At 45.4% G+C, this 23995-nt stretch overlaps 1 long non-coding RNA gene across 1 annotated transcript; it reads left to right on the top strand.

Moving 5' to 3' along the window:
- The first annotated feature begins 695 nt into the window (after positions 1–695).
- Positions 696–22489, top strand: LOC138988601 (uncharacterized). Its single transcript, XR_011464872.1, has 4 exons — positions 696–803; positions 1214–1268; positions 19390–19722; positions 22313–22489. It is a non-coding gene; the product is annotated as an uncharacterized lncRNA (long non-coding RNA).
- The last annotated feature ends 1506 nt before the right edge of the window (positions 22490–23995 follow it).

Here is a 23995-nt window from a genome sequence, read left to right as displayed (position 1 = left end):
ACTCTGATACTGGGAGGGATTGGGGAAAATCCCAGGAGGAGGGAGGGGGCTGCAGTCAGAGGTCGATGAGATGGCTGATGAGCGACTACCCCTTCACTTTTCACTGATGCATTGAGATGAAATGGCAGTTTGAGTGTGCCTGCCTGGAGAATTGATGGACAGGTAGCCTGGTGGGCTGCCATCTCATGGGGTCATCAAAGAGTCAGACACGACTGAGTGACTGAACTGAACTGAACTGCACTATGGGATAAAGTGGCCATGAACTGCCTCCTAAATCATGATTGAATTTATAACCATTAGGGGGCACTGCCAGCTAAGGAGTGTCCCTAGCCATCTTGTTCTGTAAGAATTAAGTCACTAGCCATTGTAGTCACTGATACTCAATATACCCTGAAAGGAATTCAGTGCAGTGATCCAAATGAAGTACTCTGTGCTCTGGGAAAACTGGTAAAACAAGCCTTCAGATAGATGTTTACAGGAGAAAATTTTATGAATCCAAGTTTCATCTTCTTGTACTTAGAAAAATGCTAAAGGCATTAATTGAGGTATTTGTTTCTTGTACCTAGTGGGGACCTTCTACTGAGATGTTTGATTGTACTTCTCCAAAATCACATATAAGCTTATCTCTCCACCCCTCTTGGGTGTGGTTCCTCAGAGCTATCTGAGAGGCAGTCTCCTGAGCCATAAGTGAAACTCACAACTCTCAGTTCTTAGTCAGTGGACATTTGATAATTTGACTAAGGCTGGGGACTAGCCATTCTGACCACAAAGGAAGAAGTACCCTCTTCTCACCAGAAAGCCAGGTGACTCATCTTCAAGGCTAAGGATAAGTGTACCTTTGCCATGGGAAGTCTGGCCTTTGCTCTGGCTTTCCCTGCTAAGCCTTCCTCTCATTTCCTTTGTTTTTGCTCCCTCATCTCCTCTGTCAGCACCTAGAGTTAGTTTGGACTCTAGGTGTAGGAAAGGAGCTGGGTAAGTAGGCACTGTTTCAGAGGACAGTTTTGCCTGTCTGTTGGAAGGAGCAGAGCTCTCAGTCACCTGGAGCAGACAGACAGCTGAAGCATTTGCAAGTGTGCCCCTGTTTCCTGCAGGCAGGCTTATGTGATTCACCCTGTAAGGGTGAAAGGAGAAATTGCAATCTGAGAATTAAGACTTGTTCTGATACCATCTGATTGAGGGCCACACCAAGCAGTCTGCTTTCTCTTTCCTTCAGGCCAATAGCATCATGCATCCTTGGGTAGCCATCCTGGGCCTCCTACTCCTGCCAGGTAAGTGAATAGGTGGATTGTGCTTTGGAACCCCAAGGATGTAGGGGGTGTGTGGGCATGGTGGAAGGGGGCTTTGTTGAAGTAATGGGATCAAGCTTAAATTCTAAGAATTAAAAAATCTATGGGTAGGTGAATAAGGCATGCTGCAGTACAGTACAGCTTATGCTGCCTTTTGTGTTTAAATTAAAAAAAAAAAAATAGTAGGTAGATGGTTGTGTATGCATGAACTACTCAAGTGTATGTAAGAAAGAGTAACCGTGGATGAGGGTGGGAAGAAGCAATGGGGATGGGTGGGAAGGAGATGAGTCCTTTATTGTACCATTTTGTACTTTTTGATTTTTTTAACCATGTGTAACTGTTTCTTTTAAGAAGAAAATATTTTAACTTCCCTGGTTTTCCAGTGGTTAAAACTTTGTGTTTCCAATGCAGGAAGCATGAGTTCTATCCTGGTTGGGGAACTAAGATCCCACATGTGGTGCCAAGTGGCCAAAATTTTTTTTTAATCAATAAACAAAAATTTAATTTTTAATAAACAAAATAATTTAATTTATCTCATATTTTAACATTCTATGAGATAGGGGAAATTTTTAGGAATAGACATAATCCTAAATTAAAAAAAATCTCTAGAGGTAGGAATATGAGGAAAAGTACATTTTTAAATTATATTCTGTAACAAATTTCTATAATCAGCATAAATTACCTTTATAATTCAAAAATAATATTAAGCAAAATTAAATATAATCAGAATTTTGGTAATAAAAACTAGACTTATTTTATATAACAATGAGTGTTTTATTCCCAGAGCATTTCCCAGACTTACAGCCCAGTTCTAACTATGACTGGTTGTTGAATCTCAGATTTTTTTAAGGACCACTCAGACTTCATTTGGCAATACAGTTTTTTAAACCACTGCTGCAGGAGACAGTTTTCCTGCCTGTTTGTTTTTAAGAGGTAAAGTTTAACATTTGATTGAATATTGTCCAATTTTTTGGTTTCACCTGGCCAACTGGACAGTGCTCCATTGCAGGACAGTCATCAACTCACAAGAAGGGATCCCTGCTTGAATTTTTTTAATCGATCCTAAATTCCATGATGGGCTTCCCAGGTGGCTCAGTGGTAAAGAATCCACCTACCAATGCAGGAGACATGGGTTTGATCCCAGAGTCGGGACGATCCCCTGGAGAAGGAAATGGCAACCCACTCCAGAATTCTTGCCTGGGAAATTCCATGAACAGAGGAGTCTGGCGGGCTACAGTCCATGGGGTGGCAAAGAGTCCAATACAACTAAGCAACTAAACAAAAACAACAAAGCCCATTATAAGTCTCAGTTCCTTCTGAGAGTATTATAAACCCTTTTTTCTAAAAACTGATTTCTAAAGACTTTACTAGGCTTCTGCCTTCTAGCCAATGATGCTGAAAGTAGGGTATTAGCTGTTTTTTCTTTAACTTAGAGAAGATTTGTGAGGTGAAATTTTTTTGTATCGTCATTTTAAAAATTGCAATAAAATTGAAAATCAAAATTTTAAATGCAACAGTTTTAAAATCAGATTTCAACTGAGACAGTGACTGAATCTAGGGGAGAGGAAAAGCCACCTGTGTGTATTAACATTTAGTAAGCAGATACTTGTCAAACACAGGATAAAATGCACACACATTGATGGATTACTGGAGTGTCATTTGTTTCAAACCTTTTGGAGAGGAATTTGAATCATATTCACCAAAAGACTGAACATATTTCTGCCCTTGATCCTTGTCACGTCAAACCGTGCTACAGCTCTTAGGCAAATCAGTGTTACACCTCTATTTTATTTAGAAGATAGCAAGAGAGAGAGAGAGTGAGAGAGAGAGAGAAAGAAAAGAGCTCATGCATGCGGGAGAGAGTCCTTGAGAAAGTGCTTTGGCTCCTCCTTTTATATGTTTTTCCTCCACCTGGGCCTGCCCTATGCAAATTGGGCTTAGCCAGGAGTGCTGTTTGTTCTGCCTGAAGTCTTCACTCTGGTCCTCAGACCTTCCTTTGACCTTCCTTGTCTTTTAACCACTGCCATTTTGGACTCCTTTTCCCTATTCTACCTACCTAACATTCCCCCCTCAAGACATGGGAGGCCCAATTCTTTGGGAATAGGGGCGTCGAGGTCTTTCTGGCTACTTCCTGCTGAACTGGGACAGCGAGAGGTATTGCACCTCCCCCTCTTGCTAGTCTCAAGCCTCAGAGTCCTTATAGCGGTGTCCAAGGGTGTGTGATATTTTCCATGGTTGGCTGTAGTTTTATATCTTTGTTGAACTGGCACTGCATGTTGTAGCTTGTTGACTTCAGCAGAGACAAAACAGGTTAGCCAATTGACAGTACATGGAATAATCATAAGCATCATGAATATAGCATAACAAGGACTAGTAGGGACATTAGTCAATTTTAAATTCACATGTCCAGGATGGCTCAAGTCCCTCCTTGTTCAGGGATCAGAAGATATATCTCCTGTCTGTTTTGGAGTACAGTCTCTGTCAAGCTGTGTTGGCTCTTTAGAGTTATCCTGAGAAATTTTATCCCCAGAAACCAGATTTTGGGGGTTTTCATTAGAATGACACTCATTTATAGTTCTGAATAGGTATCTGAGATCTCCCAGGGGCTCACAGGTGTATTGAGTGTCCTCTTCTGTTTTCTTCCATGGCTTGACTCGTGAGTAGTGAATTCAGGAGTCATGTCCTGGTACCTTACTGCTGTGGGGGTAGAGAGTATTACAGGGTAGGGGCCCTTTCATGTGGGCTGGAGTTGAGCCTTTGGGGACCCATCTTTCCAGACTTTAATTAGGACTTAAGTCCCTGGAGCATAGAGTGGTGACTCTTTAGAATCTTTTGGGTCCTGGTTCATACCCCACAAGCGTATATCCTGTTGGACTTGCCCACTGGCCATGGTATAAGACTGGAGGGTCTGAACCTCTGGATCTAGGAAGAGGTCATTGACATAAACAAAAGGTCTCCCATATAGCATCTCATAAGGACTAAGACCAACCTGTTCCTTAGGGGCAATGCAGGTGCGGAGGAGAGCTATTGGTAAAGCCTCCTTCCATCCCAGGGAGGTCTCCTGGGTTATCTTTTTTATCACTGATTTTAAGAATTGATTGGCTCTTTCTACTTTTCCTGAAGATTGAGGCCTCCAGGCACAATAAGTAATGCCCAATGCTTTCAAGACCCCTTGGGTAACCTTAGAAGTAAATGATGTCCCATTGTCACTTTGTAATGACCTGGACAGACCAAATCTTGGAATGATTTCATGGATCAGTTTTTTTACCACCTCCTCAGCCTTCTCAGTTCGGGTGGGAAAGCCTTCAATCCATCCTGTGAATGTATCTATCATAACTAATAGGTATTCATACCCTTGAGAAACTGGCTTCTGAGTGAAGTCCATCTGCCAGTCCTCCTGGGTAGTCCCCATGTCATTGGATGGCTGGGCCAGCTGGGGTCTTGAGCTCCTTGGGGTTGTTTAATTGGCAAGTGGGACAAGAGGAGACCACCTGTCTTATCGTTGTTTGGAAGCCTGTTCCTCTGAAGGACCTTTCTAGTACTCTGTGGAGGGCCTTTTCTCCTAAATGAGTAGTTGCATGTAAGGAGTTAACCAACTTCCATTGGAGGTTCCAGGCAGAAAAAGGAGTCCCTCCTTTTGGAACCACCCCATATGATCTTCTTGGAAGCCCTTGCTCTTAGCTTTAAGAGTCTCACCTTCAGTACATGAAGGAGTTTCTGGCAAATTAGTCTGTGGAACTAAGGTGGCAATCCCTATTAGGTCATGGTTCTGTAATGCTGCTCTCCTAGCTGCCTGATCAGCTGCTGGGTTCCCTCGTGCCACTTCTGTGCTCCCTTTTTGGTGTCCTTTACAGTGGGAGACTGAAACCTCAGTGGGCAGGTGGACTGCCTCCAAAAGTCGAAGAATCTGATCACCATATTTGATTGGGGACCCTCGGGTGGTCAAGTGGCCCCTTTCTTTCCAAACAGCCGCATGTGCATGTAGCACCAGAAAGGCAAACTTGGAGTCAGTGTAAATGGCTATTCTTTTTCCTTTTCCCAGCTCTAAAGCTTGAGTCGGGACTATGAGCTCAGCTAATTGGGCTGAAGTACCTGGTGGCAGAGGCTTAGCCTCTATGGTCTCAAAATTGGAGACCACTGCATACCCGGCTCTTCTTTTTCCATCCAAGACAAAGCTGCTTCCATCAGTGTACCAGACTTCCTCAGGATTGGTCAGAGGATCTTCTGACAATCCCTCTCGGGGTTTTGTCCAGTGGTCCAAGGTTTCTAGACAAGAGTGAAAGGGGAGAGAGCCCTCGGGGGTAGGGAGGAGGGTGGCTGGGTTAAGAACCTCACAAGGGGATATAGTGAGGCCTGGATTTTCCATCAGCATTACTTGATATCTGAGGATTCTTTGATCAGACATCCATAAATGGCCTCTCCCATTTAGGAGTTGTTTTACTTGGTGGCTGATAAAAATAGTTTGCCCACAAAGGAGAGTTTTAAAGCATCTTCTATCATGATTGCAATAGCTGCAAGATTTCGAAGGCAGGGGGGCCAACCTCAGGTAGTTGGATCAAGCCTCTTGGATAAGTAAGCTGCAGGTTGGGGCTCAGATTCCAACCTTGAGTTAACACCCCAAGGATATTCCCTCTCTTTCATGGACATAAAGTTGGATGCTTTTTCTGGGTCTGGCAACCTCAAGGCAGGTGCCTGAGCTAAGGCCTGTTTTAGTGTAGCCTCTGCCTTCTTTTTTTGAGGAGTTCCCCACATCAGTGGGATTGAATCATCTCGTCCCTTTAAGCTTTCATATAAGGGCTGGGCAATTAGACCCTAATTGGGTATCCAGATTCTACAATAACCAGTTAGCCCCAGGAAAGCTCGCAATTGTTTTCGAGTTATGGGGGAGGGCAACTGGAGCATTCCTTGTACCCGATCAGAGGACAGCCTCCTGGACCCGTGTGTAATCTGAACTTCCAGGTAAGTGACCTTTGTCTCGACCATCTGTGCCTTAGCACGGGAAACTTTATATCCCCTTTCTGCCAAGAAGTTTAGAACCTGAATTGCATGTTGTTGGGCACTTTTCTCATCTGGAGAACAAATTAGTAGATCATCTACATATTGTAATATTTTCCAATTAGGTCCCAGGTCCAGATCTAGGAGATCCTGGCTAAGGGCCTGTCCAAACAGGTGGGGGCTATCTCTGAACCCCTGAGGTTCCAAGTCATCTGTTGGTGTTTTTCTCCTGGGGCCTCCCACTCAAAGGCAAAAAGATATTGGGATTCTTTAGCCAGTGGTATGCAAAAAAAATGCATCTTTGAGATCCAAGACTGTAAACCACTTGGCACTGGGTGGGATTTCTCCCAAGATTACATAGGGATTGGGTACTGTGGGATGGAGGGGACTACAGCTTCATTTATGATCTGGAGATCTTGAACCAGTCACCAGGTTCTGTCTTTTTCTTTACTGAGAGGATTGGGGTGTTACATGGTGAATGGTGGGGACCAATAGCCCACAAGCAAGGAATTTATTTATTAAAGCTGTAGTCCCTCCCAGCCCCCTTTTTTGAGAGGATATTGTTTCCAATTAGGAAACCGAGGGGATCTCGGAGGACAATGATGACCGTTCAGCTTGGTGGGCCTGTCCAGGAATCCCCTGATCCCACACCTGGGGGGTTAATTTTGTCTTCCGTAGTTTTTGGTCCCTCTCTATTGAAGGTGTAATGGGTTCTTCAGCAGTAACCAGGAGCTGTAGAGCTCTAGGGGCTGAAAACTTCCCATCACAAGGGTGGTCCCCAGTTTAGTGAGTATATCTCTTCCCAATAAGGGAGTAGAACACTCAGGGACCACCAGAAACTGGTGGGAAAATATTTGTCCATCCCAGCAACAAAGAAGTGCTCGGGTGAATCTTTTAGTAGTTGCTTTTCCTGTAGCACCCAAAATGGTACAGGTTTGGGAAGAGAAGGCTCTGGAGTAGGAGATCAAGAGTTTTTCTCAGAAGTTTAGAGGAATTTCTGGGGGGGTCAGGAAAAGAGATGAAAAGGAGGGGAAGGGGGGAGAGCACAAATTTAAAAAAATGAAATTATAAATTAAAAAATTAAAAAAGTTGGGGCCAAAATGACAAATAAACGAAACTTTCCCTTTAATCTTGAAAGGGACACCCAGGGTGGAGGAAGCCCAAGCAAAGGGGGGCAAGAGTTTTTCCCCAATGGCTGGGGTGACTCTCCTTTTTAAGCTAATCCACCCTTACAAAACCAGCCAGGGCCCAATTCCCGGCCCCGTTTTCCCTCCCAAGGTTCAACCCAAGATGGTTTTTTGGATCCCAACAAACCATTCTTATTCCTTTTTTTCCCAAAGAATTTTCAATGGGAAACAGAGCCTGAGTTTCATTAGTTTTGGCGGGGTTAGTCCCCGGGGAGCGAAGGACAGGGGGAAAAAGCAGGGAAAAGCGGGAATCCCCCTTATAGCCACGAAGATTTTAAAATCTGCCTGCCAAATTTCGGGCTGATCCTTTTCAGAGAAGAGGGAAGGAAAGGGAAGAACCCCACCCCGTTAAAAGCTACTGGGCCCAAAATAGCGCCTTTGGGGAAAGTGGGGGGAAACCCGAGCCCCCAATTTGGTTTTCCTGCTGCCCGCCCATTCGGGGGGGTTTGAGAAAAAAATAGAGATTTAAAAGTCCTCCCGCCAGGCACACAAGTAATGCCCAATGCTTCAAGCATCTCTTGGGTAACCTTAGAAGAAATATCTCATTGTCACTTGTAATGACCTGGACAGACCTCAATCTTGGAATGATTTGCTGATCAGCTTTACCACCTCCTCAGCCTTCTCAGTTCGTGGAGTTTCAATCCATCCCAGAATGTATCTCATCATAACTAATAGGTATTCATACCCCAGAACTGGCTTCTAGTGAAGTCCATCTGCCAGTCCTCTGGGCAGTCCCCATGTCATTGGATGGCTGGGCCAGCTAGGTCTGAGCTCCTGGGGGTTGTTTAATTGGCAAGGGACAAGAGAGGAGACCACCTGTCTTATCGTTGTTTGGAAGCCTGTTCCTCTGAAGGACCTTCTAGTACTTCAGGGAGGGCCTTTTCTCCTAAACAGAAGCTGTACAAGTGAGCACCAACTTCCAGCTGAGGTTCTAGGCAGAAAAGGAGTCCTCCTTTGGACCAATTCTACATGATCTTCTTGGAAGCCCTTGTTTAGCTGAGTCTCACCTTTCAGTACATGAAGGGAGCCTTGGCAAATTAGTCTGTGAACTAAGGTGGCAATCCCATAGGGTCATGGTTCTGTATGTTTCCTAGCTGCCTGATCAGCTGCTGGGTTCCTCGTGCCACTTTGTGCTCTTTGCGTCTTTACAGTGAGACTGAACTCAGTGGGCAGGTGGACTACCTAAAAGTCGAAGAATCTGATCACCATATTTGATTGGGGACTGGGTGTCAAGTGGCCCTTTCCAAACAGCTGATGTGCATGTAGCACCAGAAAGGCAAACTGGAGTCAGTAATGGCTATTCTTTCCTTCCAGCTCTAAAGCTTGAGTCGGACTATGAGCTCAGCCACTGGGCCAGCATCTGGTGGCAGAGGCTTAGCCTCCATGGTCTCAAACTGAGACCACTGCACACCCGGCTCTTCTTTTCCATCCAAGACAAAGCTGCTCCATCAGTGTAATAGACTCCTCAGACTGGTCAGAGGATCTCTCTCAGACAATCCTCTGGGTTTTGTCCTATGGTCCAAGGTTTCTAGATCAAGAGTGAGGTGGGAGAGAGTCCCTGGGGTAGGGAGGAGGGCAGGCTAAGCAGAACCCACAAGGGGATATAGAGGCCTGGATTTTCCATCAGCATTACTTGACATCTGAGGATTCTTTTGATCAGACATCCATATAAATGGCCTCCCATTTAGGAGTTGTTTTACTTGGTGGCTGATAAAAATAGTTTGCCCACAAAGTGAGAGTTTTAAAGCATCTTTCATCGCGATTGCAATAGCTGCAGATTTTAGCGCAGGGGGCCAACCAGGTAGTTGACTGGCTCTTGATAAGTAAGCTGCAGGCCGGGGGCTCAGATTCCAACCTTGAGCGTTAACACCCCAAGGATATTCCCCTTCATGGACATAAAGTTGATTGTTTTTTTCTGGGTCTGGCAACCTCAAGGCAGGTGCCTGAGCCAAGGCCTGTTTTAGTAGGCCTCTGCCTCTTTTGAGGAGTTCTACATCAGGATTGAATCATCTCTGTCCCTTGCTTCTACATAAGGAAGGCAATTAGACCCTAATTGGGTATCCAGATTCACAATAAACCAGTTACCCCATGGAAAGCTCCTAATTGTTTCGAGTTATGGGGAGGGCAACTGAGCATTCCTTGTACCCGATCAGAGGACAGCCTCCTGGACCCGTAATCTGAACTTCCAGGTAAGTGACCTTGTCTCACTCATCTGTGCCTCTTAGCACGGGAAACTTATATCCCCTTTCTGTCAAGAAGTTTAGAACCTGAATCTGCATGTTGTTGGGCACTTTTTCTATCTGGAGAACAAATTAGTAGATCATCAAGATATTGTAATATTTTCCAATTAGGTCCTGTGTCCAGATCTAGGAGAGATCCTGGCTAAGGGGCCTGTCCAAACAGGTAGCTTATTCCTGAACCCCTGAGGTTCCAAGTCATCTGTTGGTGTTTTTCTCCTGGGCCTCCACCAAGCAAAAGGCAAAAAGATGGGACTTTTTTAGCCAGTGGTATGCAAAATGCATTCTTGAGATCCAAGACTGTAAACCACTTACACTGGGTGATTCCTCCAAGATTACATAGGATTGGGTACTGTGGGATGGAGGGACTATAGCTTCATTTATGATCTGGAGATCTTGAACCAGCTTCACTCAGGTTCTGTCTTTTCTTTACTGGGAGAGGATTGGGGTGTTACATGGTGAATGGTGTGGACCAATATCTACAAGCAAGTGAATTTATTTATTAAAGCTGTAGTCCCTCCTGAGCCCCTTTTGAGAGGATATTGTTTCCAATTAGGAAACCGAGTGGGACTGGAGACAATGATGACTGGTTCAGCTTGGTGGGCCTGTCCAGGAATCCCCTGATCCCACACCTGGGGGCTAATTTTGTCTTCCTGCAGTTTCTGGTCCCTCTCTATTGAAGGTGTAATGGGTTCTTCAGCAGCAACCAGGAGCTGTAGAGCCCTTAGGGGCTGAAAACTTCCCATCACAAGGGTGGTCCCCAGTTTAGTGAGTATATCTCTCTTCCCAATAAGGGAAGTAGAATATTTCAGGACCACCAGAAACTGGTGGAAAATATTTCGTCCATCCTAAGAACAAAGAAGTGCTCGGGTGAATCTTTTAGTAGTTGCTTTTCCTGTAGCACCCAAATGGTACAGGCTTGAAGAGAAGGTCTCTGGAGTAGGAGATCAAGATAGTAGGCAGTCCTGTGTCAACCAAGAACTGACCTACCTGCCACATCCAGTTGCACTTGGCTCCAGCCCCATGATGGTTATCTGTGACAGGCTGGCTGGCTGGCTGGGAGCGGGCTGCTTCAGTCCTCTTGAACCATCGAGGTAGGCTGTTGTTTACTGAGGCCTGGGTCCCCAGGTCAGCGTGCTGCCCAATGTCCCAGTTGATGGCATTTTGTGGCAAGCTTATTCTAGAGACTTGTCACGGTTTGACACTCTTGGCCCAATGCCCTGCCTGTTCACAGATCAGGCATCTGTCCGTGCCTTGTCCTCAAGCGCTGACTGGGTCTGCCATAGGGCTTCTTCTGAGGGCGGCAGCATCTGGGTATGGCTTGTCTCTTCTTTCTCCTTCTGGGCCTTGGCCTTCTCCTGTTCTCTGTTATAAAAGGTATTGGTGGCCGTCTGGACCATCTCATCTAAAGAGGCAGCAGGTCCTGCTTGTTGTAGCTGCTGTAACTTAATTCTGATATCTGATGAACATTAGACAGAATTTGTCCCTAAAATCACCTGTCTGAAGAGCTCCATGGTTCAGGCTGGTAAACCTTTGGAATGCCCCTTTAGCCTTTCCAGAAAGATAATGGGGTTCTCACTGGGCCTTGAGTTATTGCTTTATACCGGGCACAGTCCCACAAGCAATAGGCTTCTTTATGCTTCATGGGTGACTTTAGTGAGTCTTCTTCTGAAGCTTTCCTACTCCAGAACTGTTGCAACCTGAGAGCCAGCGCCCCGGTCAGGGTGCAGATCCCTTAGGCAGGTTGAAACGTGACAGCCTCCTAGAGATCGGATCCCCCAGGCGTCGAGGCATGACGGCTTCCCGAGAATTGGGTCCGTAGGCAGGTCGAGGGGTGACGACCTCCTGGGACCCTGGGACTAGAGGATCCCCAAACAGGCTGGAGGCATGACAACCTGGAAGACCAATCCCTAGGCAGGCCAAGGTGATGACCTCCTGATACCCCAGACTGGAGTTTGAAGGCCCCTAAGATCTCCAGTGTGACTAGTATTGTAGGATTAGGGTTGAATATTATGAGTATTTCCTCCTAAGGCTAGCTATTTTCTGGGTTGTCTCTCCAGAAGATTGTCAGAGAGGCAACTTTGTGGCATTGATGGGTCTAGAAAAGATATGAAACAGGAGGGAAGGGGGCAGAGCACAACCTTTGAAAGAATGACATAGCACAAGTGTATAATGTAAACCAATTAAAACTAGTTGGTCTAAGATGACAAATCAAATTCAAGTAAACCTTACCCTCAATCTATAAGCCAACAGACACACCCAGAGGTGGCAGGACAGCTCCAAGTCACAAGGGAGGACAGAGTTGTTCCCAATGGCTGATGATTCTTCACTTACAGTATAAGAATTTCCAATCCTTCACAAAACCTAGCCAGGCCTAATTCCATGGCCCAGCCCTTGCTCCTCCTGCAATGGTTCACCCTGAAGAGTGGCTTCTCTCTGGATCCTAACAAATCCATCTTCTATTCCTTTTTCAATGAATTTTACAATGAGACATCAGGAGCCTTGAGTTTCCCCATTAGTTCACAGCTTTGAGTCCCGTAGAGAGCCAGGTCTTGGACAAACCGTGCTACAGCTCTTAGGCAAATCAGTGTTACACCTCTATTTTATTTAGAAGATAGCAAGAGAGAGAGAGAGTGAGAGAGAGAGAGAAAGAAAAGAGCTCATGCATGCGGAGAGAGTCCTGAGAAAGTGCTTTGGCTCCTCCTTTTATATGTTTTTTTTCCTCCACCTGGGCCTGCCCTATGCAAATTGGGCTTAGCCAGGAGTGCTGTTTGTTCTGCCTGAAGTCTTCACTCTGGTCCTCAGACCTTCCTTTGACCTTCCTTGTCTTTTAACCACTGCCATTTTGGACTCCTTTTCCCTATTCTACCTACCTAACATTCCCCCCTCAAGACATGGGAGGCCCAATTCTTTGGGAATAGGGGCGTCGAGGTCTTTCTGGCTACTTCCTGCTGAACTGGGACAGCGAGAGGTATTGCACCTCCCCCTCTTGCTAGTCTCAAGCCTCAGAGTCCTTATAGCGGTGTCCAAGGGTGTGTGATATTTTCCATGGTTGGCTGTAGTTTTATATCTTTGTTGAACTGGCACTGCATGTTGTAGCTTGTTGACTTCAGCAGAGACAAAACAGGTTAGCCAATTGACAGTACATGGAATAATCATAAGCATCATGAATATAGCATAACAAGGACTAGTAGGGACATTAGTCAATTTTAAATTCACATGTCCAGGATGGCTCAAGTCCCTCCTTGTTCAGGGATCAGAAGATATATCTCCTGTCTGTTTTGGAGTACAGTCTCTGTCAAGCTGTGTTGGCTCTTTAGAGTTATCCTGAGAAATTTTATCCCCAGAAACCAGATTTTGGGGGTTTTCATTAGAATGACACTCATTTATAGTTCTGAATAGGTATCTGAGATCTCCCAGGGGCTCACAGGTGTATTGAGTGTCCTCTTCTGTTTTCTTCCATGGCTTGACTCGTGAGTAGTGAATTCAGGAGTCATGTCCTGGTACCTTACTGCTGTGGGGTAGAGAGTATTACAGGGTAGGGGCCTTTCATGTGGGCTGGAGTTGAGCCTTTGGGGACCCATCTTTCCAGACTTTAATTAGGACTTAAGTCCCTGGAGCATAGAGTGGTGACTCTTTAGAATCTTTTGGGTCCTGGTTCATACCCACAAGCGTATATCCTGTTGGACTTGCCCACTGGCCATGGTATAAGACTGGAGGGTCTGAACCTCTGGATCTAGGAAGAGGTCATTGACATAAACAAAAGGTCTCCCATATAGCATCTCATAAGGACTAAGACCAACCTGTTCCTTAGGGGCAATGCAGGTGCGGAGGAGAGCTATTGGTAAAGCCTCCTTCCATCCCAGGGAGGTCTCCTGGGTTATCTTTTTTATCACTGATTTTAAGAATTGATTGGCTCTTTCTACTTTTCCTGAAGATTGAGGCCTCCAGGCACAATAAGTAATGCCCAATGCTTTCAAGACCCCTTGGGTAACCTTAGAAGTAAATGATGTCCCATTGTCACTTTGTAATGACCTGGACAGACCAAATCTTGGAATGATTTCATGGATCAGTTTTTTTACCACCTCCTCAGCCTTCTCAGTTCGGGTGGGAAAGCCTTCAATCCATCCTGTGAATGTATCTATCATAACTAATAGGTATTCATACCCTTGAGAAACTGGCTTCTGAGTGAAGTCCATCTGCCAGTCCTCTCCTGGGTAGTCCCCATGTCATTGGATGGCTGGGCCAGCTGGGGTCTTCGAGCTCCTTGGGGGTTGTTTAATTGGCAAGTGGGACAAGAGGAGACCACCTGTCTTATCGTTGTTTGGAAGCCTGTTCCTCTGAAGGACCTTTCTAGTACTCTGTGGAGGGCCTTTTCTCCTAAATGAGTAGTTGCATGTAAGGAGTTAACCAACTTCCATTGGAGGTTCCAGGCAGAAAAAGGAGTCCCTCCTTTTGGAACCACCCCATATGATCTTCTTGGAAGCCCTTGCTCTTAGCTTTAAGAGTCTCACCTTCAGTACATGAAGGAGTTTCTGGCAAATTAGTCTGTGGAACTAAGGTGGCAATCCCTATTAGGTCATGGTTCTGTAATGCTGCTCTCCTAGCTGCCTGATCAGCTGCTGGGTTCCCTCGTGCCACTTCTGTGCTCCCTTTTTGGTGTCCTTTACAGTGGGAGACTGAAACCTCAGTGGGCAGGTGGACTGCCTCCAAAAGTCGAAGAATCTGATCACCATATTTGATTGGGGACCCTCGGGTGGTCAAGTGGCCCCTTTCTTTCCAAACAGCCGCATGTGCATGTAGCACCAGAAAGGCAAACTTGGAGTCAGTGTAAATGGCTATTCTTTTTCCTTTTCCCAGCTCTAAAGCTTGAGTCGGGACTATGAGCTCAGCTAATTGGGCTGAAGTACCTGGTGGCAGAGGCTTAGCCTCTATGGTCTCAAAATTGGAGACCACTGCATACCCGGCTCTTCTTTTTCCATCCAAGACAAAGCTGCTTCCATCAGTGTACCAGACTTCCTCAGGATTGGTCAGAGGATCTTCTGACAATCCCTCTCGGGGTTTTGTCCAGTGGTCCAAGGTTTCTAGACAAGAGTGAAAGGGGAGAGAGCCCTCGGGGGTAGGGAGGAGGGTGGCTGGGTTAAGAACCTCACAAGGGGATATAGTGAGGCCTGGATTTTCCATCAGCATTACTTGATATCTGAGGATTCTTTGATCAGACATCCATAAATGGCCTCTCCCATTTAGGAGTTGTTTTACTTGGTGGCTGATAAAAATAGTTTGCCCACAAAGGAGAGTTTTAAAGCATCTTCTATCATGATTGCAATAGCTGCAAGATTTCGAAGGCAGGGGGGCCAACCTCAGGTAGTTGGATCAAGCCTCTTGGATAAGTAAGCTGCAGGTTGGGGCTCAGATTCCAACCTTTGAGTTAACACCCCCAAGGATATTCCCTCTCTTTCATGGACATAAAGTTGGATGCTTTTTCTGGGTCTGGCAACCTCAAGGCAGGTGCCTGAGCTAAGGCCTGTTTTAGTGTAGCCTCTGCCTTCTTTTGAGGAGTTCCCCACATCAGTGGGATTGAATCATCTCGTCCCTTTAAGCTTTCATATAAGGGCTGGGCAATTAGACCCTAATTGGGTATCCAGATTCTACAATAACCAGTTAGCCCCAGGAAAGCTCGCAATTGTTTTCGAGTTATGGGGGAGGGCAACTGGAGCATTCCTTGTACCCGATCAGAGGACAGCCTCCTGGACCCGTGTGTAATCTGAACTTCCAGGTAAGTGACCTTTGTCTCGACCATCTGTGCCTTAGCACGGGAAACTTTATATCCCCTTTCTGCCAAGAAGTTTAGAACCTGAATTGCATGTTGTTGGGCACTTTTCTCATCTGGAGAACAAATTAGTAGATCATCTACATATTGTAATATTTTCCAATTAGGTCCCAGGTCCAGATCTAGGAGATCCTGGCTAAGGGCCTGTCCAAACAGGTGGGGGCTATCTCTGAACCCCTGAGGTTCCAAGTCATCTGTTGGTGTTTTTCTCCTGGGGCCTCCCACTCAAAGGCAAAAAGATATTGGGATTCTTTAGCCAGTGGTATGCAAAAAAAATGCATCTTTGAGATCCAAGACTGTAAACCACTTGGCACTGGGTGGGATTTCTCCCAAGATTACATAGGGATTGGGTACTGTGGGATGGAGGGGGACTACAGCTTCATTTATGATCTGGAGATCTTGAACCAGTCACCAGGTTCTGTCTTTTTCTTTACTGAGAGGATTGGGGTGTTACATGGTGAATGGTGGGGACCAATAGCCCACAAGCAAGGAATTTATTTATTAAAGCTGTAGTCCCTCCCGAGCCCCTTTTTTGAGAGGATATTGTTTCCAATTAGGAAACCGAGTGGGATCTCGGAGGACAATGATGACCGGTTCAGCTTGGTGGGCTCGTCCAGGAATCCCCTGATCCCACACCTGGGGGTTAATTTTGTCTTCCCGTAGTTTTTGGTCCCTCTCTATTGAAGGTGTAATGGGTTCTTCAGCAGTAACCAGGAGCTGTAGAGCTCTAGGGGCTGAAAAACTTCCCATCACAAGGGTGGTCCCCAGTTTAGTGAGTATATCTCTTCCCAATAAGGGAGTAGAACACTCAGGGACCACCAGAAACTGGTGGGAAAATATTTGTCCATCCCAGCAACAAAGAAGTGCTCGGGTGAATCTTTTAGTAGTTGCTTTTCCTGTAGCACCCAAAATGGTACAGGTTTGGGAAGAGAAGGCTCTGGAGTAGGAGATCAAGATAGAGTAGGTAGCCCCTGTGTCAACCAAGAAATTCTCGGACCTACCTGCCACATCCAGTTGCACCCTTGGCTCCAGCCCCATGATGGTTATCTGTGACAGGCTGGCTGGCTGGCTGGAGCGGGCTGCTTCAGTCCTCTTGAACCATCGTGAGGGTAGGCTTGTTGCTTGGTTTGAGGCTCTTGGGTCCCCAGGTCAGCGTGCTGCCCAATGTCCCAGTTGATGGCATTTGTGGCAAGCCATTCTAGGAGACTTGTCACGGTTTGGACACTCTTTGGCCCAATGCCCCGCCTGTCTACAGATCAGGCATCTGTCTCGTGCCTTGTCCCTCAAGGACTCGGGGTCTGCCATAGGGCTTCTCTGGAGGGCGGCCAGCATCTGGGCATGGCTTGTCTCTTTCTTTCCCTCCTTCTCCTGGGCCTTGGCCTCCTTCTCCTGTTCTCTGTTATAAAAGGTATTGGTGGCCGTCTGGACCATCTCATCTAAAGAGGCAGCAGGGTCCTGCTGTTGTAGCTGCTGTAACTTAATTCTGATATCTGATGAACATTAGGACAGGAATTTGTCCTTTAAAATCACCCGTCCCTCGTAAGAGTCTAAGTTCAGGTTGGTAAACTTTTGGAATGCCTCTTTTAGCCTTTCCAGAAAGATAATGGGGTTCTCACTGGGCTCCTGAGTTATTGCTGAGACTGGGCACAGTCCCACAAGTAATAGGCTTCTTTATGTTTCCATGGGTGGACTTCCTTAGGGGTGAGTCTTTCTGAAGCTTTTCCTACCCAGAACTGTTGCAACCTGAGAGCCAGGCGTCCCCGGGTCAGGGTGCAGATCCCCAGGCAGGCTGAAACGTGACAGCCTCCTAGAGATCGGATCCCCAGGCATGTCGAGGCATGACGGCCTCCCGAGAATTGGGTCCGTAGGCAGGTCGAGGGGTGACGACCTCCTGGGACCCCTGGGACTAGAGGATCCCCAAACAGGTTGAGGCATGACAACCTTTCGAAGACCAATCCCTAGGCAGGTCAAGGTGTGATGACCTCCTGGGATACCCCAGACTGGAGTTTGGGCGTCCCCAAGATCTCCAGTGTGACCAGTATTGGGTAGGATTAGGGGGTTGAATATTACAGAGTATTTCCCTCCTAAGGCCAGCTATTTTCTGGTTGTCTCTCCAGAAGATTGTAGAGGCAACCTTGTGGGTCTGGATGGGGCTCAGGAAAAGAGCATGAAACAGGAGGGAAGGGGGCAGAGCACAACCTTTGAAAGAATGACATAGCACAAGTGTATAATGTAAACCAATTAAAATCAGTTGGGTCCAAGATGACAAATCAAATTCAAGTAAACCTTACTCCTCAATCTATAAGCCAACAGACACACCCAGAGGTGGCAGGACAGCTCCAAGTCACAAGGGAGGACAGAGTTGTTCCCCAATGGCTGGGATGATTCTCTCACTTATTAGCATATGAATTCCATCCCTTCACAAAACCTAGCCAGGCCTAATTCCATGGCCCCAGCCCTTGCCCTCCGCAATGGTTCACACCCTGAAGAGTGGCTTCTCTCTGGATCCTAACAAATCCATCTCTTATTCCTTTTTTTCTCAATGAATTTTTACAATGAGACATCAGAGCCTGAGTTTCATTAGTTTTGGCTGGGCTTGAGTCCCGGTAGAGAGCTGAAGGACAGGAGGAAAAAGCAGTGGGAAAAACGTGCCAAGGAATCCCCTTCATAGCCCACTGGAAGATTTGCTAAATATCTGACCGGTGCTCACACTTTCATCGGTCTGATCCTTGGCACAGAGAAGAGGAAGGACAGAAGAACCCCCACCGGCTTGTGTAACAGCTACTGGGGCTCAGCAGATAGCGCCTTTGGGACATGCTGAGGAGTAGCTTCTTCAGAGTCCCTCAATTGTGTCTCCTGCTGCCCGCCTATTCGCGGGAGGTTTGAGGAAACAAGAAATGAGAGATTGTAAAAGTCCCTCCAGCCATAGGAGTGAGGACCTCTTACCTTAACCGGAGGTCTTCTGGAATCTGAGACTGGACCTCGTGAGCTTTCTGCTGAGTTCGTTTTTCACTGTCCTGGTTTCCAGCACGATGGGCCTTCTCCTGTGCTGGGTCTCTTCGCCTTCCGCTTCTAGCTCAGGAGCTTTGCTGAGTTGGGCTCCTGTTGTGCTTGGCCTCTTCCACGCAGAGGTTGTTTCAGCTAGGTTAAAACCGAGTCATGGCACCATAGATGTCACGCGAGTGTATGTTCCTCGGTTCTTTGTCTCATCACAGCAAAGATTTGGAGCAATGGACATTAAAGCCCTCATTGCATCACAGCTCTTGGGTCTTGGACAAACCGTGCTACAGCTCCTAGGCAAATCAGTGTTACAGCTCTATTTTATTTAGAAGATAGCAGGACAGTGAGAGAGAAAGAAAAGAGTGCACGCACATGGGAGAGAGAGTCCGTGAGAAAGCGCTTTGGCTCTTCTTTTTATATGTTTTTTCCTCTACCTGGGCCTGCCCTATGCAAATTGGGCTTAGCCAGGAGTGCTGTTTGTTTTGCCTGAAGTCTTCACTCTGGTCCTCGGACCTTCCTTTGACCTTCCTTGTCTTTTAGCCACCGCCATTTTGGACTCCTTTTCCCTATTCTACCTACCTAACATCCTGATACTTTCTCTCATAAATCTGTCCTATTAGGAAGTAATCCTGAATACAGAAAGACATTTATCTGATGTTTCATCCTCAAATATATCTGGTTAATAATAATACTGCTAAAGAATATGTTTACCAGAAAAATGCATATGTTAAATTTACAAACTCAAGATGTAGTTAGATAGTTTCAAACAGCATAAACTATATAAAGAACAAAATGAAAATAAAATTAAAGCTAAAATTTTGAGACCTTATGCTCTGGTTTCTCTTTATTTACAGATGGTGTAACCTCTTACCATCAAGTGACTGGAGTGGCGGGTCAGAGTGTCACTCTACCCTGCTACTATAACAGAGAAGTCACAAGCATGTGTTGGGGCCGAGGGGCATGTCCTTGGTTTGATTGCGGAACTAACATCATCTGGACTGATGGATACAGAGTCACCTATCGGAGGGATGGACGTTACCAGCTAAATGGCAATATTCCTGGAAGGGATGTGTCTTTGACCATAAACAATGCTGCCACATCTGACAGTGGCTTGTATTGTTGCCGAATTGAGGTGAGAGGGTGGTTCAATGACATAAAAACCACCCTAGAGTTGAGGATCAATCCAGGTGAGCTTATCTTCCTACTTCTTTGATCACTTCCTGTGGGTTCCCAGAGATAAGAGTTTTCTGTTTGATATTAACTTTCTTTTCCTTTAGTAGGGAAAGAAAAGTTTCCTATGATCTTGTTTTCAAATAACTCTTCAACAGAATATCTTGTATTTGTGTAGCTGCTGCTGTTGCTGCTGCTCTAAGTCGCTTCAGTCGTGTCCAACTGTGCGACCCCATGCACTGTAGCCCACCAGGTTCCTCTGTCCATGGGATTTTCCAGGCAAGAGTACTGGAGTGGGATGCCATTGCCTTCTCCATGTTTTTGTGTAGAGTGAAGTGTTAAGACTAACCTTGATTCAAGACAGTAGGCTAGAGGATCTTCCCAGTCAGCAAACTGTCTCCTGAAGCAGTGCTTCAGGAACACTAGTTGGTTCATGAAAAAGCATTCACTGTTCCACACTGAAATATAGTGAGTATTTTTATGGAGCTGAATTTCTTCTTCTTGAATATCTGACCTTTTCTCTGAGGTCATTTATTTGGAGAATTTTCAAATGTTCTTTCTTAACATTTTAAGACTCATAGAGAGTTTCACACATATAAAACAGGTAATATAAGGTCCTGTCAAATAGAGGTATTATTTGGTTTTGACAATTGTCAACTCAGTTTTGTTGCATATACGTTGAAAGAGTCTATGTAGTTTCATCCCCTCCCTCTACCCTTGGATTTTTTGAAGCACAATTCACACCATATCATGGCTCAGCTGGTAAAGAATCAGCCTGCAATGTGGGAGACCTGGCTTTGATCCCTGAGTTGGGAAGATCCCCTAGAGAAGGGAATGGCTACCCAGTCCAGTATTATGGCCAGGAGAATCCCATGAACTCTATAGTCCATGGAGTCACAAAGAGTTGCACACAACTGAGTGACTTTCACTTTCACTCACATCATATCACTAAATTGCTTGTTTAAAAATTAAAATTGCCCTATTGCAATATGAGAACATTTTCATCTGAATAACTGTTCACTTTTGGCTTTTAAGAATTTTGTGAAATCCAAAAGTCTGGGAAGTTTATGTGTTTTTATCTTGATGTAGACATTTTAATTTTTCTTACCACTTGGTGAAAGGAACAGGTTCTAAAGGATTTCCTGGTTTCTGGTGCTCTTTCATAGTAAGTATTCTCCAACTAAAGTTTCTAATGAAAACAGAACCCAAATCAGAGCCTTTATAAATCTCTTTTTTAGTTTAAATGAACTTGATATTTCAATTTCATAATTTTTCCTAACTTCATCAAAGATACTTAGCTTATTTGATGAAGGCAAGTAAAATCAGGTCAATTGTGATGCAGAAAATAGCTGACTCTGGAAAACATCTAGGAGGCAATTTAAGAAAGCCAAAAGATGCTGGTGCTATATACATGTGGCAGGAGGCTGTGTGTGGAGAAGAGATTATTTTTGGAGTTGTGAAATTATATGATTGGTCTGGAGGAAGAAAGAAATTAATAGGGGACATTTATAGTGCTTATAAATTCTTTAATAGATGAGTATTTGCAAAGTCACTGCTCTGTCCAGTGGGAAACGGGTTCATAACTGAGCCAAAGTGACTCTCTGCCTCCAACCCAATACTTTACTTAAGTTTTCTTAAACTTTTCAGAGAATGAGCTTACTTTCAACCTCTCTTAGGGCTCTTTCTCAGCAGCTTTTCCTAGCCTTAGTGTCCTAGCTTCTTCCTTAGGAAATATTTACTCCTGAGCAAGACACATTAGTGAAACAAGCTGATTAAATTTCCTCCCTTGTTATACTCCTTTGATCAGATGTTTTTCTTGCTTCCTCTTTTTCCTTAGGTTTCATTTCAAACTGAAGGGAGGGGATTGAGACTGCACTGTTCTTCAAAATCTTTAACTACACTGTTAGACCCAGGTTGGCAAACTGTAGCCATAGGACCAGATCAGATTATAAAATAAGCTCACCAACAGTTTTTTTTTTTTTAATGAATAAAGGTTTATTAGAACACAGCCTCATCCATTCATGTATATACTATCTATGACTGTTTTCAGGGCTTCCCAGGTGGCATATGGCATCTGTGTTATCCAGCGTATGTTAATGATGTGAATTAATCCACATTTAGGATGCAGATATGTTGGGAGGGTGCCCTTAGAACTGACAGAAGTGAATGCTATTTATTTGGTCAATATTCTGGTTCTTTGGAACTACTATTTGGGTTCTAGTCATGTACTGCTGAGAGGACAAAGACAGCTTCAGGCTCTAGACACTTTCCCCTCCTTCACAGATGCTTATGAAGATATGTAAATCTGATATGTATGACTAGTCTTTACAAACTGCTTCAACACAAATCCCATGTGTCATTTTTGAATAGCAACACCTCCCACAATATCATCCTTTAAATGCCGCTGTTGCCTTGTTGTGACCATGTCTTCACTCCCTCCTCAGTCACAGATTCTAGTTGACCCATGACAAGAACTTGGAGTTCATGGGAGATAAGTGCTGAGTTCTGCCTGGGGACAGTCTCCGTGGTTGTGTTGGTGCACAGGCCCAGCACGAGTCTCTTGTTTCCTGCTGCTTGATGAATCCCTGCTTTCATGTTGATTTCTAGCTCCACCTACAATGACAACGACCACCACCACTGCTACTACAACAACAACTACCACCACTACTCCAACAACCACCACCACTACTCCAAGAACAACCACCACTACAAGAAGGACAACTACCACCACTACTCCAAGAACAACCACTAGAAGAAAGACAGCTGCCACCACTACTCAAAGAACCAATAGAAGAAAGACAACTCCCAGCACTACTCTAAGAAGAAGCAATAGAAGAAAGACAACTCCCATCACTACTCTAAGAAGAAGCAATAGAAGAAAGACAACTGCCACCACTACTCGAAGAAGAAGCAATAGAAGAAAGACAACTGCCACCACTACTCCAAGAACCACTACCACCACCAGTCCTACTCCAAGAATAACCACCACTATAAGAAAGACAACCATTACCACTACTCCAAGAACGACTACCACTATTCCAACAACCACCACTACTACTCCCAAAACAACAACAACCACGACTCCAACCACCACCACCATGAGACTACTCCATCTTAGAACAATCACCATTAACCACCAAAGACAGCCATTTTGAAGCCTAACCCAACACTGCAAAAGAACCACTACCACCACCAACACTACTCCAAGAACAGCCACCACTAGAAGAAAGGCAACTGTTACTACTACTCCAGGAACGACTACCACTATTCCAACAACCACCATGGCTACTCCCAAAACAATAACCACCATGACTCCAACAAGCACCACGACTCCAACAACCACCACCACCTCCACTACTCCAAGAACAACCACCACTATGAGAAAGACAACCATTACTACTACTCCAAGAACCACTACCACCACCAACACTACTCCAAGAACAACCACCACTACGCAAAAGACAGCCATTACTACTACTCCAAGAACCACTACCACCACCAGCACTACTCCACCCACAACCACAACTACAAGAAAGACAACCATTACTACTACCCCAAGAACGACTACCACTACTTCAACAACTGCCACTAGTACCCTCAAAACAACAACCACCACGACTCCAACAACCACCACCACCACCACCTCCATTACTCCAAGAACAACCACCACTACAAGAAAGACAACCATCACTACTATTCCAAGAACGACTACCACCACTCCAACAACCACCACTACTACCCCGAAAACAACAACCACTACCACCACCTCCACTACTCCAAGAACAACCACCACTACAAGAAAGACAACCATTGCCACTACCCAGCAAACGACTATCACTATTCCAACAACCACCACTACTACCCCTAAAACAACAACCACCATGACTCAATCAACCCCCACCACCACTACTCCAAAAACAACCAAAACTACAAGAAAGACAACCATTACTACTACTTCAACAATGACTACCACTATTTCAAGAACCACTGCTACTACCCCCAAAACAACACCCACCACAACTCCAACAACCACCACCACCACTACTCCAACCACAATGGTCACCACTGCTCCAACAACCACCACCACTGCTGTGCCAACAACAATCAACACCACTACTCCAACCATGACAGTCACCACTGCTCCAGTGACAGTGAGGTCCTCTACTTCTGCTCTTCCAATGCCAGCACCCACAAAGGACCTCCAGCCAGGTAAGCAAAAGTACTTCTAAGTGCAGAAGTTTTTAAAGTCAGGATATGCACCATCCAGGGCACTGTGTTAAGGCATATGGA

Source organism: Bos mutus, chromosome 7 (assembly GCF_027580195.1).
Source record: "Bos mutus isolate GX-2022 chromosome 7, NWIPB_WYAK_1.1, whole genome shotgun sequence".
Taxonomy (NCBI): domain Eukaryota; kingdom Metazoa; phylum Chordata; class Mammalia; order Artiodactyla; family Bovidae; genus Bos; species Bos mutus.
The sequence above is the reverse complement of the archived record's forward strand: the minus strand, read 5'-3'. Positions and strand labels throughout refer to the sequence as shown.